Below are 19,049 nucleotides of genomic sequence, written 5' to 3'. Positions count from 1 at the left end.
TTTTTTTTTTTTTTTATGTAGCAGTCATTTCTAGCTTTCAGAAAATGTGCATGTGCATCATGGGTGCATTCTCATTTGGGTACTTGATTCTCCCATTCCATCCCAAAACCTATGAGAAAAAATGTATTTGTATGACACCCATTTTGGTCACTCTAACAGTCATATATTTTCCCAATTTAAATAAATATGTTGTCTGGGCACAGTGGCTCACACCTGTAATCCCAGCACTTTGGGAGGCCGAGGCGGGCAGATTAGTTGCCGTCTGGAGTTCCAGACCAGCCTGGCCGATATGGTGATACCCTGCCTCTACTAAAAATATAAAAATTAGCCAGGTGGAGTGCCACACGCCCGTAATTCCATCTACTCAGGAGGCTGAGGCAGGAAAATCCTTTGAACCTGGGGGGCAGAGGTTGCAGTGAGCCAAGACCACGCCACTGCATTCCAGCCTGGGCGACACAGCAAGACTCGGTGTCAAAAAATAAATAAATATGTTTATGTTTATTTGTGTTTCTGTTACTATAGCTAGATAGAATTTTTTCAACAGACAAGTGGACAGTTAGAAAGTCTAATTTAGTAAATAGACACGATAGCATACACAAAATTCACCTGGCGCTGGGGGCGGAAGACATTAGGGATAATCACTTGGAGACCAGTAAAGAAAGACATCATTTTCAAAAGCAAATACAAATGATGTTGAATCTGAAACATGTGTGCTCACAATTGAAGAAAACATGTATTTTCAAAGACATTAGAGACCAGTGTTTAAGATGAAGAACTTCTGAACACCTCAAGAAATGGAAAATAATTCACAGGTACTCAAAAACCTGTTTGACTACCCATCAAGAGACAGTGACTGAACTTGAATAAAGAAGTAAAAATGTTAATGAGTAGTAATCATCAATCTTTGTGAGCACGTGGTGAAACTACCACATTCATATAGCTACCTGGTAGTGTATAAATTAGTACATTTTGTAAAAAACAAAACTTACAAAATATTTGCTATATACAACAGAATTTATATAATGCATATATAATATTTAGAGTAATAAAACATTGTATCTACCAAAACAAGTGGGCTAGATGATCTATATTTTTGAATGAAATATCCCCTCTGTACACTATTTAAAACAACAGAAAAAAATCTTGTTCCTATTACCAACTCGTATGCAAGGCCATAGACAATAATGCCAACCTGGAATTGAGTAAGTATCAGTATATAAAGTGAAATCCCTATAAGGTACTCTGGTTGGGAATTAAAGTGCTTATGTCTAACTAAACCATAGTCTATACGTGGTCAATACATTGACCAATTTTCTGTGGTTTAAAGCTAAAAGCTAATTATGAAACAAAGTAGTGACGATATGTTTATCATAACCCAACAATACTTGTCTTCCAAAAAGAATTTTTAATCATATAAACTTCAGTAAAATATGTTTCTAAATAAGTTCAAAACCAAATATGAGTAACATTTCATTATTTATCTCATTTAACTTTTCAAAAATTCTTTTTTTTTTCGCCCCTAAGAACTCATGTTTATGAGGTCCCAGAGTAGAATTTAAAATTTAAATTTAGAGAATTTTAAATTCACCTGTCTTTTAAGTCACCCAAGGACAGGGACTCTACCTATCTCATCTTCGTGTTTCCAGCACTAGCATTTGGCAAAAAAGCATTTCTTGAATAAATGAATAAACCTAGTCCAGCCCTTTTATTCATAGCTGAGTAAATTGAGACCTAAATAGGTCATGTATATATATGTTCTCTCCTCTCTCAGAACAACTAAAATGTTGCTAAAATGAATCTGTACTCAGTATGAATGTTTCATTAATATGGTTTATACATGTCAATGCCTTATCAGCTACATGTACATTTTTAGTATTTGCTCTGGTAATTTAGTTTAAAATTGACAAGTACACCCAACTACATCTAGGTTCTTTCAGCTTGCATTGGTAATTTTTGCTTCTAATTAAAAGAGTTGGCTAAAAACATAAAAGAGGGAACAACAAGACGTAATCCAAGTAAAGTATGCAATCAGTTTTAGATTTATGACTTTACTATACCCTAAACTAAAACTTTTCTTTGGGACTTAATATGAGAGACACTTGGGTATAATCATATAACTTAAGTAATTCTGCATATTAAAAGCCTTTAGATAAAGGCTAAAGGCTAAGAAATTTTATGACATTGAAAGTTAGGTTGTAGTAAGACTCTGTTACTTTAATTTGTATTACTTATTACATATTATTTACTATTTATTTACTATTTATTGAACAGAAATATATACATTAAAGAGGAAATACATTTAATGTTCATTATATCCAGACCCTTTTCCTATTAAATCTTGAAATTTTTACCTAAATAATATTATCTACCAACCAGAATTGCCTACCCTCACTGGAGTTCATAATCAAAGGGGACAAAAACACATACAAAAAATAATTAAAATATAATTTTAAAGTGCTCTGATAGCTCTATATGCAGTATTTTCAGAGTAAATATTATAAATGATTAATTCTGCCTGGGAAAACCTTAGATGACCTTTTAGAGGAGTGATTTTGAGCCAGGCTTTAGAGAATGTAGAGGAAGTTATCAGATGAAGAAAGGTGAGAAGAAGAAACAAAACTCAGAATCTAACAAAAAACATTCACAATTATACAGAAAAGTGAAACAACCAGCAAGTATAAGGAATATCCAGAGATTTTATGTGACTACAACAGAGAATATGAACATGGGGGTGCTTATTGTCATGATTCTTGAAAGAGTGACTGGAGTCAAATTACAAAGGACTTTTTGCATCATGATAAAGAGTTTTAACTTCATCTTTTAGGTAATGGGAAGTAATTTTTAAACAGGGGAGAAATACATAATTTGATTTATACATTAAAATAGAATCAGTGGAATAATGAAGAGACTGAAGGCAGAAAAGCTGTAACAAGGCTATTTCAGTCGGTCAAATGAGATGACACAAGCAGAACCAGAAGGAATGGAAAGGAGAGAACAGATCCTGGATGTCCTTGAATAATACATGCTAAAGGACTTGATAATTGATTAATTATGGGCCACTAAGGAAAGAGATGAATCAAATGTCAAAGATACCACATGTTCTCACTCATATATGGGAGATAAAAAAATTGATCACATGGTGGTAGAGAGTAGAAAGATAGATAATAGGGACTGGGAAGTGTGTACTTGGGGAAAGGGAGGGGATGAAGAGAAGTGGGTTAAAGGAGACAAGCATACAATGAGATAGAAGGAATAAATTCAATGCTTGATAGCAGAGTAGAGTAAATAAACATTTTAAAAAAGTATTGTACTGAGGTGATGAACATCCTAAACCCCCTGACTTGATCAGTACGCATTATAGACATGTAACAAAATTTTACAGACACCCCATAAGTTTGTAAAAAAAAAAAAAAAAAAAAAAAGTCTAGTGTGGACAACTTAATGGATGCTAACAACTTTAATTAAATAGATGGAAGTACACTAAAAAGAAAGAATCCAGAGGTCACAGCATGTGCAAGATGCAATAGTAATTATTTGACAATTGAAATTTGAAAACTCAACAATTGACTTATTTGATTTTTATTCACTGCTTAATCAGATGTATTTTCTCATGACTAAGTAAAGCTATGTGGGGCCATATCAAGGACCTGCTCAATATTCTGCTCTTGGCAACCCCGTTAAGACATATTTTGATGTAGACATAGTTGAAGTAGACAAAAGATCAGATGTATATACTCTAATTTCTCTTAATGAAACTGCAGGGAGAACAGATTATTTCCAAATTCTAACATCATCTTCCATGTGGTGGAACACTTGTTAGCTTCACACTCTTGTCCCTCTCTCTCCTTACTCGGTCCCAGGAGAGATGGGGAGTTACCCAACAATATGAGTTTGGAAGTTGTGTTAGTTCAAATCCTAAGAAAACCTAAGATGGGATTAAACATGCAAGAGGTACTTTGGGGGAAACGCCTGTGAAGGATGAGGGGAAGTGAGCCAAGGAAGTAGAGATGTAAGTCTGGTGCTTATTTGGTAGAATTGGGTAAGAAGAGTCTCAGATTGCAGCCTCTTATTTCCAAGAGAGGATTGACAAGGCCAATGTGGGACCTCATAATGGGCCCATTAGAGGAGTCTGCAGGAACGGGCTAGCACAGTCCCTAAGCAGTGCTCAGTCACTGACTGGGAGTAGCCCACAACTAGCATAGCTTCTGAGCAATTGCAGAGTTGGATCCAGAGGGGCAGAAGTTGAGGCAGTCAGTCAATTATGTTCCCTGCTGCAGAAGATGCAAGCAGTGCATTTTCCTGGCTGCCACAGGAGAAACGGCATGTGTTACCTAGCTGCTGCTTCTCTCCTTTTGGCATCTGAATTCCTTGCAAAAGATTATGCTTTTTACCGCTCCAAGTAAACATGTAAGATTTACTATTACGAAGGTGGGTAAAGGGGTCAGCATTTGTTTTTAAGGGAGGAAATACCTAGTACATGAGGACAAGGTCTTTGTAACCAAAATAAGAATTGAATTTGGGGAACAGACGTAACAGCAATAGTGACTGAGGATCTTCTAGGGTAGCTGTGATATATGGCTTCAGTTTTGAGTTTGGTGATGTATAGAAATTTATATCAGGCTTATCTAGAAGTTTGCAATTGTGCAATTTTTTGTCGTTGTTTTTTGTTTTGTTTTGTTCCTCTGCCCTGGCTTGAAAGGCTTTAAGTTTTAGGTTCCATGGCATTTTTTCATTTGGTGGTAACCACAGCCTATGGAAGCTCTTTCTTCAAGGACAGTGCCACATACACCAAGACCAAATTGGATGATTGTTGTAAGAAAGGTTGGTTTGCGAGCTTCATCAAACGGTTGATCTACAGCAAACTTGGGCTGATACAGGACAAAAGATAGTGCTGTTTCAGCTTCAACCGCTCAGGTGCAGCTTCCTAAACAGGTGTAGCTGAGGCAAAAATTCGAATGTAGGAAACATTCTTTTTATACCAAGGCCTATTAAACATTAGGAGGCAGAACAACATTTGCTGCTATTGTGTGGAAAGGATTTAGCAATGCTGAATCTGAGTTTTACATGTACTACACTGTACTTGTAAGGTTCTAGGTTTACATTATCAGTGTCAGACATAGATGAACAGTACAAAGAGACATGCAAAAATAAAAAGCTCTGAATATGGGATGGCACAGGGTGTTCCCAAATAAGTTTTGCTCTCTGGAGCTTCCATCATTAAAAATTTCTAAACCTTGAAAAACAGCAGCAGTATCTCAAATGCTGAAATCTGAGAGAGGAGATAGCTCAACGAGGTAAATTGTTTCCCCCATGTACATGCTAAAATTAACCTCTTGCTGATTCCTCCCCATTGAGTTTACAAACTCTGGACAACCAGCATAAACTGGCTAGCATTATAGGTAAACCAGGAATATTTTCTCAGCCTGAGCTCCTTCACCCAAATACCATTGAGCCTATGCTGTGGTATTTGGCAACAATATTTAATTAGACTAGATCCCAGGTCCTAGATTCTGGAAACATTATTTGCCTTGCATTCTGGGACTGAAGATTGGCTCATTTCAAAATGTGTTGGGTATGGGCCTAGGGCTGTGATCATCTGATGTGTCCTATTTATCATTTGGACTCTTTAAAGTGTAGTTCACCAATCATTGGGCATTAAGCTAATAGAAGTTCTGAGGCCCTGAAGGTGCTACACCCATTTCAGTAACAGATAGCCCAGGTTGCAGCTTTTAACAGAACTCCAACCTTACCAAGCACTTAGAAGCCCTCTAGCTGAGACTGAGCAGAATATTAAGCTAAAAAGAATGGATTTCTTTAGCATCTTACAACACAAGGGCAAGAGAATTTGATTTTTGAACTTTATTTCCTTCACTCTTCTTCTTAAATTTGAATGTATGAGCCAGATTTTTTTCTGCTTACTCCTACAGATAGATCTACTCTATACCCTGCTCTGTGCCCCAGAGGCTGCAGTCTCCCTCCCTCTGACTTCCCACTGGATTCAGTCAGTGGAAAGCACCAACAGGATAGGAGGAAAAGTAGATCAGGGTATTTTTTTCCCCTTGGTTCCTTCTCTGCTGGTTTACCAGGAGTTGGTGGCATCCCTCTATTTAAGGCATCATTTTCCATACAACTACATTGTTTAGATTCCAAAAATCTTTTCCTCCCCATGCCTCTTCAGGCCTAAGGTGGTAGCAGGCACTATCTATTGATAACCCAAGAGCGATGTCCATCCTTGTTGGCTTCCCTACACTGTGTCCACATCAGTGTAAAAACTCCCTTTGTTAAACTCAACTGCCCAGTTTGAGTGTACCATCTGCTTCCTACTAGGACCTGGTGGATACAACTTGAAAGAGAAATTGAGTTTAAAACCTCTCCCTAGGAATTTGATAATAGGAAAGGGGTTGTATTGTATGATTTGTCATTTGCTGTCTTTGAAGAACTTCTGATAGGCCATTTTGGGTATGTAGCTGAACATATTTGGGATGTCAAGTAGCATATAAGTAAACTTCAATCTTGGGTACATGGTGGTCTTGGAGGACTTAATTTAATTGCCTCTCACTGTGACCTATTGTAAGCCTCTGTATGTAAAATCCACAGGGCCTACCAGTGGTCCCAGTAGGTACTCAAAGGAGCAATGACTAGTATTTTCAGAGCAGCCTCAAAGAAGTGGAGGAAGGAAGGGTCATCCTGAGAGGCTGCTGCTTCCCTTTACCAGGGCACGTTCATACCTTTGGTTGAACAAAGATTTAATAGTTAAGCCCAATGGATTAAGAGAGCAAAAGAAATTTTGATAGTGACAGCTGTTTACTGCCCACTCCTGATGTTTTCTTTGATGCAGAGGGAATCCCATTTGTAAAATATTCTTGTCCTCTATCCACCCCCTCACTCATCAATTCCTCGAGAGACTTATATGACAGGTGAGTCTGGAAGGGGAAACTGGGTATGCAAATCCCTGTCTGCATTTTTTTTTTTTTTTTTTGAGACAGTCTCACTCTGTCACCCAGGCTGGAGTGCAGTGATGCAATCTCAGCTCACTGCAACCTCCGCCTCCGGGGCTCAAGCGATTCTTATGCCTCAGCCTCCCAAGTAGTTGGGACTACAGGCATGCGCCACCACGCCTGGCTAACTTTTTTGTATTTTTAGTAGAGACGGGGTTTCACCATGTTGGCCAGTCTGGTCTCAAACTCCTGACCTCAGGTCATCCATCCACCTCGACCTCCCAAAGTGTTGGGAATACAGGCGTGAGCCACCGTGCCCAGCCTGCTCTTTCCATTTTCTTAGGAAGACCCTGCCTACAACGATTGGACAGTCAGCTCAGCTCCAGCCAGATTCCTGCCTCTTGGTTTATGGCATGTATGTATGCAGGAGAGGACGGCTTCCTTAGTCCAGACAGCTATAACTCGGTGAGAAAATTTGCATAATTGCACAATCCAGTATTCAAAAATAGACTTGTCTGCAAATACAGGGCACATTCTGAATACTAGCTTTACATGGGATAAAGGTAATATTCAGACTTCCAGCTGCCTTGCTTCTTGGGGAAAAGAGGTAATATTTATTTTTCCTCCCAGTGATCCCCAACAAATACTAATTTAAAATTCCCTCAAATTAAATTCCATACTTTTCAGTATAATATTCCATACTTTTCAGTATAATATTCTTAATAAAATAAAAAATATCAACTTATCACCAAAACTAAGTTGTGATTTAATTACTTATTTTAAAAACCAAAAATACTATCATGCCCAGAAAAAATGCAAAGCCTTAAAATTCTATAGCAGTCAGTGAAATAAAGAAAAATAGTTTTGCTATTGTTTGGAAGATTTCAATATATTTAACTAAAATAAATATGTACATTTAAAAAACTATTAAATTATAACAAATGGTAAAAAAATTCATTTAGAGTTATCTTTTCCATCTTTTCATCATTTTCTGTTTCTGCTCCTTTATCCTCAGTGTATGAAACAGAGGTCAAAATCTGAGAATACATCTCTGTGGCTAACTGTAAGTGCTGATGATGGCGTCTGGTAAAAGAGCTGCTGACACCAGGTCAGCATGAATGATAGAAGGAAACATTGCACTCATAAAAGAGCAAGACCTTCCTGGTTTTGTGTCATGTTTGATATCCAAAGGGGCACATACAGAAAGTATTGGTTGGCAAAGATATATTATTATGTGAACACTATCACAGTTGAAAGAGGAAAATGTATACTTGAGAGAAATAGTTTTGTATTAAACAATTGAGGTTTTGCCAGAACATGCCACTGAAGTTTTACTGACAGATATGTTCAGAGAAAGATAATGTTCAGGTGGAGGTGGGGAGAGGGGTGGATTTCCTAACGCCAATCACCATGGTAAGCCCAGCACCAGTCTTGGTGATTTTGTGACACATATCTCTTGTGGATTTCACTTTCCAATGAAACCTTCCTTTCACCAAGGTCTGTGCTGCCCTGTGCTTGAGGTCAACAGTATAAGACCAACTTGTCCCAGGAGGGAAGTTGTTACAACATAAGTAGCACAGGCCAGAAGGAGAATGCATGGAGTAGATCAGTAAGCTACATGGCTCTGCCAAGAGAACTTGAGTTCTCTTGAAGATTCATGGCAAGTTGTTCTATGTGTGAACCACTGTGTAAAAATGAAACAATACTTGAGGGAGGAATAGATATTTCATAAGCCGAGAGTGTTTCGTGTTACCGTACTAACACTCATCAACCACAGAAAATTTTATTTAGCACAGTCTCTGCAACAGGAAACTTGCCCTAGCAAGTTCCCCAAAGGAAATAACTGTCCTGAAGGACAATATAGTAGAGGATACAGATTATATATATTATATGTATATATGTATATATATATTTTTTTTTCTGAAGCTTGAGTCTTGCTCTATCGCCCAGGCTGGGTGCAGTGGCACGATCTCGGCTCACTGCCACCTCCGCCTCCCAGGTTCGAGCAATTCTCGTGTTTCAGCCTCCCGAGTAGCTGGGATTACAGGTGCCCACCATCACACCTGGCTAATTTTTGTATTTTTAATAGAAACGGGGGTCTCACCATGTTGGCCAGACTGGTCTCAAACTTCTGACTTCAAGTGATCCATCCTGGCCTCGGCCTCCCAAAGTGCTGGGATTACAGGCGTGGGCCACTATGCCTGGCCACAGATCCTATCTATGAAAAGACAAATAATGAAGTACCAGACATTTGTAACAAGGTGATGATGAATAAAGTTAAATACCGAAGTTTGCAAAACTATAATGATGTTAGGCTCTTATGATTATCTAATCAAGGATATAGAACCAGACCACATCTTTAGGGAATAGGGTAGAGTATCTCCAAAAAGGAGCATTTTTCCTATTGTCAATGATCCTAAAAGGGGTTAAACCAGAGAATGTGAGCGGAGAGCTGGATTATAGAGGAAACTTGCCTCTTTCTAAGAAGCACCCTTTGATGAATGAAAAAAATCTGAGAATTATGGAGTGGTTCAAATGGTAGGGTTTGAGCTGTCCCTGGTCAGAGGAGAAAGGCTGAAAACAAGGCAAAAAACAAGCTTATAAGTTACCATTGTATTAGTCCATTCTCATGCTGCTAATAAAGACATGCAAAGCTGGGTAATTTATAAAGGAAAGAGATTTAATTGACTCACAGTTAAACAGGTCTGGGGAAGCCTAAGAAAACTTACAATCCTGGCAGAAGGGAAAGCAAACACATCCTTCTTCACACGATGGCAGCAAGGAGAAGTACAGAGCAAAAGGGTGGAAAAAAATCCCCTTATAAAACCGCCAGATCTCATGAGAACTCACTCACTATCACGAAAACAGATGGGGGAAACCACCCCCATGATTCAATTGTCTCCACCTGGTCCCTCTCATGACATGTGGGGATTATGGGAACTACAATTCAAGATGAGATTTAGATGAGTACACAGCCGACCCATGTCACTACAGATGTGGGCATATTTAGGGGCAATGGTTGTTAGGAATTCTCTGATATAAACACTTCTTTTATCCATGATGCTTCATTAAAGCCTAAACAAATAGTATAATGGTCTCAGTTGTGTTGTGGATAATTAAGAAAGGCCTGCTATTTGCATTTTGGGAAGGAATGATACAAGTGAGAAAAGTTTCTTCTCTCTAGACCCTGGAAAAGCATGTGAGCGTGAGGGTGGGGAGGAGAGAGTTAGAGTCAGTGGAATTGGCCAATGCAGCCGCACCAGGTGGAGTGGCCCTCTACTAAAGATCAGCGGACAAGAAGACAGAAGCATGAGGATCAAACGAAGAAGCTTGAACAGGAGAAACGGAAGGGTTTGTGCTGGACCAGATGAGAACCAGTACTCTGAGAATAGCCAGAAACAGCTAAGGTTCATTTTGATGACTCACTTCCTGATAATTAAGTTGATGGGATATTTGCCATAATAATTTGCATACAAAGATAAAGTTTGCCTTGATTTGGTAATAACAGGTTTGATCACTTACGGTTCCATTATTCATAGGGTAACCATCTGTCCCTCTGCCCAGGTCAGACTCAATCTATGCCTGTTATTTCAGTGTAATAGTCAATAGTACTCACTTTCCATATCCACAGTCCCAGCCTGAACAATGAAAATAATGTGGTCAACCTACCTAAGCACCGCATCAAAGACACAGAGAAGAAACCCACAAGTTCAGAAGAGGAGTTATCGCTGAAGGATAAAAGATATTACATCCTTCACTGAAGGATGAAATATGTCTTGAAGGAAGGGAGGGCTTAAACAAAGAGAAAAAAGTAATGATTTTATAGGAAAAATGAATGGTATTTAAAAGTAAACTCAATGAGGCATACCTGCCATTTTTTGCTAATATACATTGAATTCTTACCATGTACCATGCACAATTTTGTGTTTTTACATGTATTACCACTTTTACTCTGTAAAATAATCCTACAGAGTAAATATTATTACTAGTTTTTAGTGTGGCATAATTTTTTAGTTAAATAGAGTCAATTTAACAAATGTATAAAAAGTATGCAGTGAGGAGATAGCAAAGCAAAAATTAAACATAAGCACCCTGACTCCTCTGCAATAGCCTGACTATCAGGGAATAATGACCGGATATATTTTGTTAAAGTTTTTGATGAAAAAAATTGTAGTAGATAAAGTTGCCAAGATGAATGAAAGGGTATTTTATACTATTTGTACTTTATTCCTTAAACAGTGTGGAGCTGATGAAAAGTTTTGAGAAACTGATTTGAGCAAGGCTATTTTTGGAAGATTTACATTTGAAAGCAGCATACAGAAAGAATCTGAATTAGAATCATAAGGTTGTTTTTAATCATATTGGTTTATCACCTCAAATTTATTGTTTTACCCCTTTTCTACTCATTGTTATAAACTTATGTGACAACTTTAGGAATTCTTTGCAACTAAGACTTGTGGAGAATAAGATTAACAGCCAAAACACAGAAAGAAAAGTGACCATAAAGAGAGGGTACATATGTGTATTTACACACACACATATTTTTTGTTTAGAGATACGTACTTAAAACGAAGCTCCAAAGCTCGATGTGAAAGCCTGTAGAAGAGGGTTGGGTTGAAGATGAAAGGAGAAACAAACACTAGGGCTAGAAACAAGATCAGTATTTCAGGAAAGATTAAGTCTGCTTTTTAGTACAATGAGGCTCAAAGGGTAGAATTTGAAGTTCTGGTTCAAAACAAAGAAAATATTTCAAACAACCACAATTTAAGGATGAATTGACTTGACATGATTCTATGAGCATTTAATCCCCAAATTCCTCTTTTCTAAATATTCAATCTATAGAACGTTATACAAAAATAGAAAAGGATAGCTAACACGGTATATATGCAGAAGATAGTATGTGTTCAGTAGAAGGAAGAGCAGCATGCACTGTGTATGTGCCATAGGTAGACTGATAAGAGATATTAATAGATTGGCAGATCAATCGATAGATATTTTAACTAGATAGATGGATCAATAGACAGGGAAGTAAGTATTATTACATTATTTTACCAAATTTCCCAGTTTCCAAAATGTGGAAGTCATGATCAAGATAACTCCATGAGTTGAAAAGCTATGCCTCAATAATATTTGCATGGTCCATGTACTGGTAAATGGGAAAAGCAAAATGATTGAAGGCTTTAGGAATTATTTCTAACATCTGGATTTGGACAATTAGTATTTGTTCATGAGGTTATAAATTGGTACTTTTTCACATTATTAAAAAGTCTAGTGACTACTGGAGTTTAGGGAGATCATTTTCCCTAAAAGTTAAAAAATAAATGGTTGAAAGTATTTCTTCTCCCAGATGGCAAATGATGGCATCTTTATAAAAGCATCAATATTTGGGACACTCAGTGTCCAATGTAGTATTTCATTCATGTTCTGGGATTGTGTTTTTAGTAGTATGTATGTTATGAAAATATAGATTATATTTCTAAAAACTGAAATTACATTCAAGTTATAAATTTAATAATTAATTTCCTGAAACTTTTATGAAAATAAACCCATAAAATCATAAACATTTTACCCTAAATATTTATGTAATATTTTATGTATTTTTATAGTTTAACTTCCTTTGCCTAGGTAGTTTACATATCATGGTGGCCCAAATGAAAATTCTGGTAAAGAATCAGATACCTGGCCAGTTGCGGTGGCTCATGCCTGTAATCCTGATACTTTGGGAGGCCAAGGCAGGCAGATTACTTGCGACCAGCCTGGGCAACATGGCAAAACCCTGTCTGTCCAAAAAAAAAAAAAAAAAAAAAAAAAAAACCCACAAAAATTAGCTGGGTGTGGTGGCACATGCCTATAGTCCCAGCTAATCAGAAGACTGAGGTGGGAGAATTGCTTGAGCCCACGAAGTCAAGGCTGCAGTGAGCCAAGATCACGCCACTACACTCCAACCTGGGCAATAGGATGAAACACTATCTCAAAAAAAAATAAAAAATAAAAAATAAAAAAAATCCAGACACCTATCTTCTAATGTCTATATGTATATTATTTTGAGGAAATAAATGAATTCTGCAGATAAACAATACAAATATTTTCCCTTTTTAAATCATTTATTTTAGCAGAAAGACAATTGAAGTTTTTTTACTTGTATTTTTGTTATATAATGAGGTCATTATTTCCAGAGAATAATTCCTCCTTCCAATTGCCTGAAACCACTGTCATAATAATTTGATTTAGATTGGAAAGAAACAATCATAGTCTCTTTTCAATTAAGAGACATACTTTATTTTCCAATTCATCCATTTTCCTCATCTTCTCTAAAACTCATTACAACCTAAACAATTTCATTCATCCCAAACAACTTCTGAAAACACAATCAAGGGTTACAGTATAATTGTGAAGTTTTAATGTTGTCCCTTATCTTTTTCTTGGGAAAATTTATATTAACAGGTAGAAACTCCAGCTTTTTTTTTTTTCTTTTTGAGATGGAGTCTCACACTGTCGCCCAGGCTGGAGTGGAAACTCCAGCATTTTAAAGTAGTTCTGTAAAGGAGTACATTGGCTATGAAAATAAAATATAGAAAAACCATAGCTTTTTTCTAGATATAACACTATTACATATATTTTGGAACACCCGAATATATCAAGAAACAATGATTATTGTTATGCCAAAGTATATTTTTACCAAGTAAAAGAAAACATTCATGATCCACCAACTGAGGACAAACAAACCTTTTATGACCTAGAACTTGGAGACTGGATCTTTTGGAAATGACACCAGAGAAAGACTGCTCTTGAACCCCACTGGAAGGGACCATCCCAAGTTCTTCTCACCAGCCACACTGTAGCAAAATTTTAGGGTCTTGAGTATTAGGTCTACATTTCTTAATTGAAGAGAATCTTTCCAAACTCTTGGGACTGTACTCCTATTGGAGACCTCAAGGTAAAACTTACCAGAGAGGTTTCTCCTCAGAATCAGACAACATCCTAGGTGTGGACAGCTTTTCCAAGGTCACAGATCAAAATTTCTCTCCTCTGTCATCATGCAACCTTTGTTATTTTTCCAGTTGCCCTGTGTTTCTTTTCTGCTTATGTGTGGCAAGCTAATGTGATAATTAAGGCTTCTGTGATAATCAACAGCTTCTACAGAGAAATGCACTAAATGTTGGATATGTCATGTTAAACCTAAATCCTTACATGATTTTAGAGATCCTTAAGTTTACCCTGTAACAAATTTCACCATTATTTTCAGTGTGACTATTTATTCAAATTTCACGTCTGGTGCTTTCTATAAGGTGAGGCTTTTAGAGTCACATAATCAAGTTCCATGTTTAAATCCAACTGTTTAGATCTAACAATAGGTAAGACCCATAGTGAGGGTTTTGTAGTTAAAGTATGCCAGAAACTTAATAAGAAAACCAAAGGAGAAATAATTTGAAAGTTTATAGACAAATTTATAACCCCAATTCCTTAATTGTCAGTGGCTTCTAATCATGCAATAATGAGGTCGGGAGTTCGAGACCAGTCTGACCAACATGGAGAAACTCCATCTCTACTAAAAATACAAAATTAGCCGGGCATGGTGGCACATGCCTGTCATTCCAGCTACTGGGGAAGCTGAGGCAGAAGAATTGCTTGAACCTGAACCTGGGAGGTGGAGGTTGCTGTGAGCCGAGATCACACCATTGCACTCTAGGTTGAGCAACGAGAGTGAAACTCCGTGAAAGAAAGAAAGAAAGAAAGAAAGAAAGAAAGAGAGAGAGAGAGAGAGAGAGAGAGAGAGAGAGAGAGAGAGAGACAGAAAGAAAGAAAGAAAGAAAGAAAGAAAGAAAGAAAGAAAGAAAGAAAGAAAGAAAGAAAGAAAGAAAAAGAAAGAAAGAAAGAGAAAGAAAGAAAGAAAGAAAGAAAGAAAGAAAGAAAGAAAGAAAGAAAGAAAGAAAGAAAGAAAGAAAGAAAGAAAGAAAGAAAGAAAGAGAAAGAAGGAAGGAAGGAAGGAAGGAAGGAGAAAGAAAGAAAAAGAAGCCTTGGATAAATATTACTAGTATTGCTTCCCTACTGGTGACCCCTAACACACAGGCATCCCGCAGGGAACTACCTATTGTGTCCTTCCAGGAGATATTTTATATGTGGAGCATTTAATCATCAACTACATGCATGGACAACTTTATATCTCAATAAGTGGAAAATAAGAGGCCAATGTGGATTAGAAGTTCTAACAGTACCATTGTCACTCCATATCCAATTGGAAACTAAATATTGATCTACAACTCTTAATTTGCTCTATAAAATAAAGAGGAATTTGTCAGCAGTCATAAATCTCTCATGTAGAGAGATTTTGAGATTTAGAGAGCATTTTTGGTGGAATACTCCTTCCCTGGCTTGGCATAAATGTAAGTAAAGATATGATTAAAATTCTGTCTTAAACATTAGCTACTATATCTGACTCAACTGCAAAGGCTTTAGTTGCCCAGCAAACTTTTAAAATCCTCCTGCTAAGATTTTTTTAGATAACAGCATTGCTTTGGACTGCCTGTTGGCTGAACTGGGGCGGGGTGGGTGGGGAGGCTGGCAGAAGGTGGAGGGTGATGGCTAAGATCTCTTGCTGCACTTAGATACATGTGTCTTGTAGGACAGCAGCTCCATTGTAAGAAATCAACAAACAAGCTACTTGGTTAAAACAAGTAGATTCATCTTCTGGCTTATTTTTTAAAATTTGTCTGATTTTAATTTGTTTAGTTTATGAGAGTTCCTATTAGAAGTGTACTTCACTCTCTTGCCATTATTCTCTGATAGTTTTCACAGCAGTATTCCTGGTGCACTGTATTTTCTCAAGAGTCTTAATGCTTGTATGCAGCTATCCACACTGCATCACAGGGTCCCACTCCAGTTACAGCAACAAAAACACAAAGAAAACAAAAAGAATCACTCGACTGGCCTGACATGATAACTTGCGAATTCCGTACCGAGACCAAACAAGTTCAATATGATGGTGACAAAGAGCTGCTGTATAACTCACAAAAACAAAAGCTCTTTGGGATTCTTTCAGTAATTTTAAAGAGCATGAAATGGTCCTGAAATCCAAAGTTTGAGAACCACTGTTCTAAGAATAATCTGTAAACTGAGAGCTGGTGAAAGGAAAATAATTAAGACTGGAGGTTGGATGAGAGAGGTGGTTTTAGAGGAAGAAGAGTTCTGAGGAATGGAAAAGAAGCAGGAACCACAGAGAGTTTTTGTTACTGAGGAGTAACAGCATGACCCATTGTTTTCTCTTTCTCTCATTTTCATTCCAATTCATTCCTGCTTCTTGTGCTATGCTTCTTGCTATCTATGATATTTAGATTCCAAATCTCCCTGCTATATTTCCATGCCAGTACCTACATCATTATCACCTATCCTGACCCCATCCCCCACCATTACCAGCCAAGCACTGGTATCAAATGAAATTTGGAGACCGGGAATGAAGGAAACTAGATAGAGTAGGAGAAGGGAAGGGCAGATAGTAATATGCTGAATTAACCTCAGCACTTCCAGCAAGTTTTCAAAGCGCCCGTGGAGAAAGGAAAAGAGAAAGATAGCTCTACAACGGTGTGGCTATTTATTCTTGAGTGGACATTATGAATACTCATTAAAATTGCAAACTTCCCACCACATTCAATTAAATGGGAAAGTTTTATGAAAAACTTAAAAATTTTGAATTAATTTGAAAAAGAAAAGTTTAGTTAGTTGCCAAAGCATAAGAAAGGAAATGAAGAAAAATTGCAAAGGTATCAATGGTACAATTGAACCAAAAATGAAATTTAATATTCTTGATTATTCATACAGGATTACAATTGAAGTTATGTAAATACATTGAAATATACAATATAAGCTTTATTAAAATTAAATATCAAAAAATCTAATTGAATATACTTATTAAGTTTTCATTTTTAAGGCCCACGTTAGTGCTGAAACTGAGAGTATTATGAGGCAACTGGGGCCTCTTAAATACAAATGAAATTACATTTTAAATATAAACTAGTGGATGAGTTTATTATCATTATTATTTAAAATATAAATTCATTGGTGGATGTAACATCTGCTGCATGTGTTACTCTAGGGTTTCTTAAATTCTCAATAAGTGACTTTGAATAATATTTGCTGTTAAAATCAACACTATATATCTCAGAAATCATTTTATCTGACTTGTATACAATATCAATACTTTTTGCTATTCAATAATTTTTTCTTTAAAAATACACAAATGAGAAATGCTAACTTTTGCCACAAGGTGGCTCTTCATAGACTCTAACTGTATCATCTAAGCAGCTCTTTTTAAAAATTTCCGTAAAGACTGTATTATCTCCTAAATGTTCTTTTAAAGTGAGTATTATTGATATAAAACAAGTTTTGGGAATAGAGGAAAAATCTAAGATAAATAGTTGGATTCTTTCAATGATTTCTGGTGACTGTGTGTGAGATACACACACACACACACAGAGAGAGAGAGAGAGAGAGAGAGAGAGAGAGAGACTGCCATTATAATGTATTTATTTAGAAGATATCCAGGCTCTTGAGTTACTGTAGCAGAATGTGGTACCTCCTAAGGAAAGCAGCTCCTAAATGAAAGGCACCCTGAACAGGTACTTTGATCACTTACTTGGCAATCCATGATTGCTCTTTCTTCACTTGTATAGGAGCATATCTCCCATTCAATATCCAATGAAGGATGACATATGAAATCATTCACTTAAGGAGTGGCTTTACTAGCATTAGATGAAAGCCCCAAATACAAAGTGTTTATCCGTTAAACAAATGTATATTGGTCTAGCCTATATTCCAGACAGTACAATAGATAGACAGTTCAGCATAGTGGTTAAGAACATAGACCCTGGAGCCAAACTGTCAGCCCTTCAATAGTGATTACACTTATTATTATCAGTGTGGTCTTAGTAAAATACTTAACTTATTACACCTAGATTTCCTTATATGTTAAATAGGTATAATAATATAAGATTGTCATGAGGATTAAATAACTGAGTACAAGTAAGGGCTATAGAATAATGCTCGCTATATTTAAGTGTTTCGTACGTGGTAGCTATTATTACTAGGTGCTGTAGTGGATTTAAATCATATAGGCAAATTCCTTGACACGCCATCCATCAAAAGTCTAATTCCCATTTACTCAGATGTGAGCTGGCCTTAGTGAAGCATTCCTAATGAATAGAATGCAAGGACTTCCAAGGCCAATGAGAAAAAGTGATACAACTTCAATATGTTCTTCCGTCTCTCTTAGGATGCCCGCCCTTGGGACCCAGACACTGCTATGAGAAAACAAGGGACTAGCTCCCACTTATATATGAGACTATGTGGTAGGCAGTTTCTGTTCCTGCATTAATTCACTTAGGATTATAGCGTCCAGCTCCATCCATGTTGCTGCAAAGGACATGATTTTGTTCTTTTTATGGCCATGTAATATTCCAAAGTGTATATATACCATATTTTCTTTATCCAATCCACTATTGATGGGCACCTAGGTTGATTCCATTTGCTATTAAAAATAGTGTGGCAATGAATATACCAGTGAATGTGGTTTATTTGGTATAATTTATTTATATATACCTATTTTCCTTTAGGTATATATCCAAGAATGGAATTAATGGGTTAAATGGGGGTTGTTTTAAATTCATTTTAATTTTAATTTCAATTTCATTTTCTTTGTGGCTATTGTAAATGAGATCATGTTCTTGATTAGACTCTCAGCCTAGACATTACTTGTGAATAGAAATGCTACTGATTTTTGTACATTGCTTTTGTATCCTGAAACGTTGCTAAAATTGTTAATCAGTTCTAGTAGCCTTTTGTCAGAGTCTTTAGGGTTTTCTAGGTATAGAATCATATCATCAGTGAAGACAGATAGTTTAATTTCTTCTTTTACTACTTGGATGCCTTCTTTCTCTTGCCTGATTGCAGTAGCTAGGATTTCCAATATTATGTTGAATAAGACTGGTGAGAGTGGGCATCCTTGACATGTTCCAGTTTTCAAGGGAAATATAGCTTTGCCTCATTCAGTATAATGTGGGCTGGGGGGATTTCATAAACGACTCTTATTATTTTCAGGTATGTTCCTTTGATGCCTAG

General features: G+C 36.8%; 1 long non-coding RNA gene across 1 annotated transcript in view; it reads right to left on the bottom strand.

Moving 5' to 3' along the window:
* The window catches only part of LOC135964762 (uncharacterized), a 71,825-nt gene that overhangs the window by 26,085 nt on the left and 26,691 nt on the right, over positions 1-19,049 (bottom strand). Inside the window, exon 2 of the long non-coding RNA XR_010577363.2 lies at positions 14,526-14,648. This is a non-coding gene — a long non-coding RNA (uncharacterized lncRNA). The remainder of the gene's footprint in view (positions 1-14,525; positions 14,649-19,049) is intronic.

The sequence above is a fragment of the Macaca fascicularis genome, chromosome 8 (assembly GCF_037993035.2).
Source record: "Macaca fascicularis isolate 582-1 chromosome 8, T2T-MFA8v1.1".
Taxonomy (NCBI): Eukaryota; Metazoa; Chordata; class Mammalia; order Primates; family Cercopithecidae; genus Macaca; species Macaca fascicularis.
Note: the sequence above shows the minus strand (reverse complement) of the source record. Positions and strands in the feature narration are given on the sequence as shown.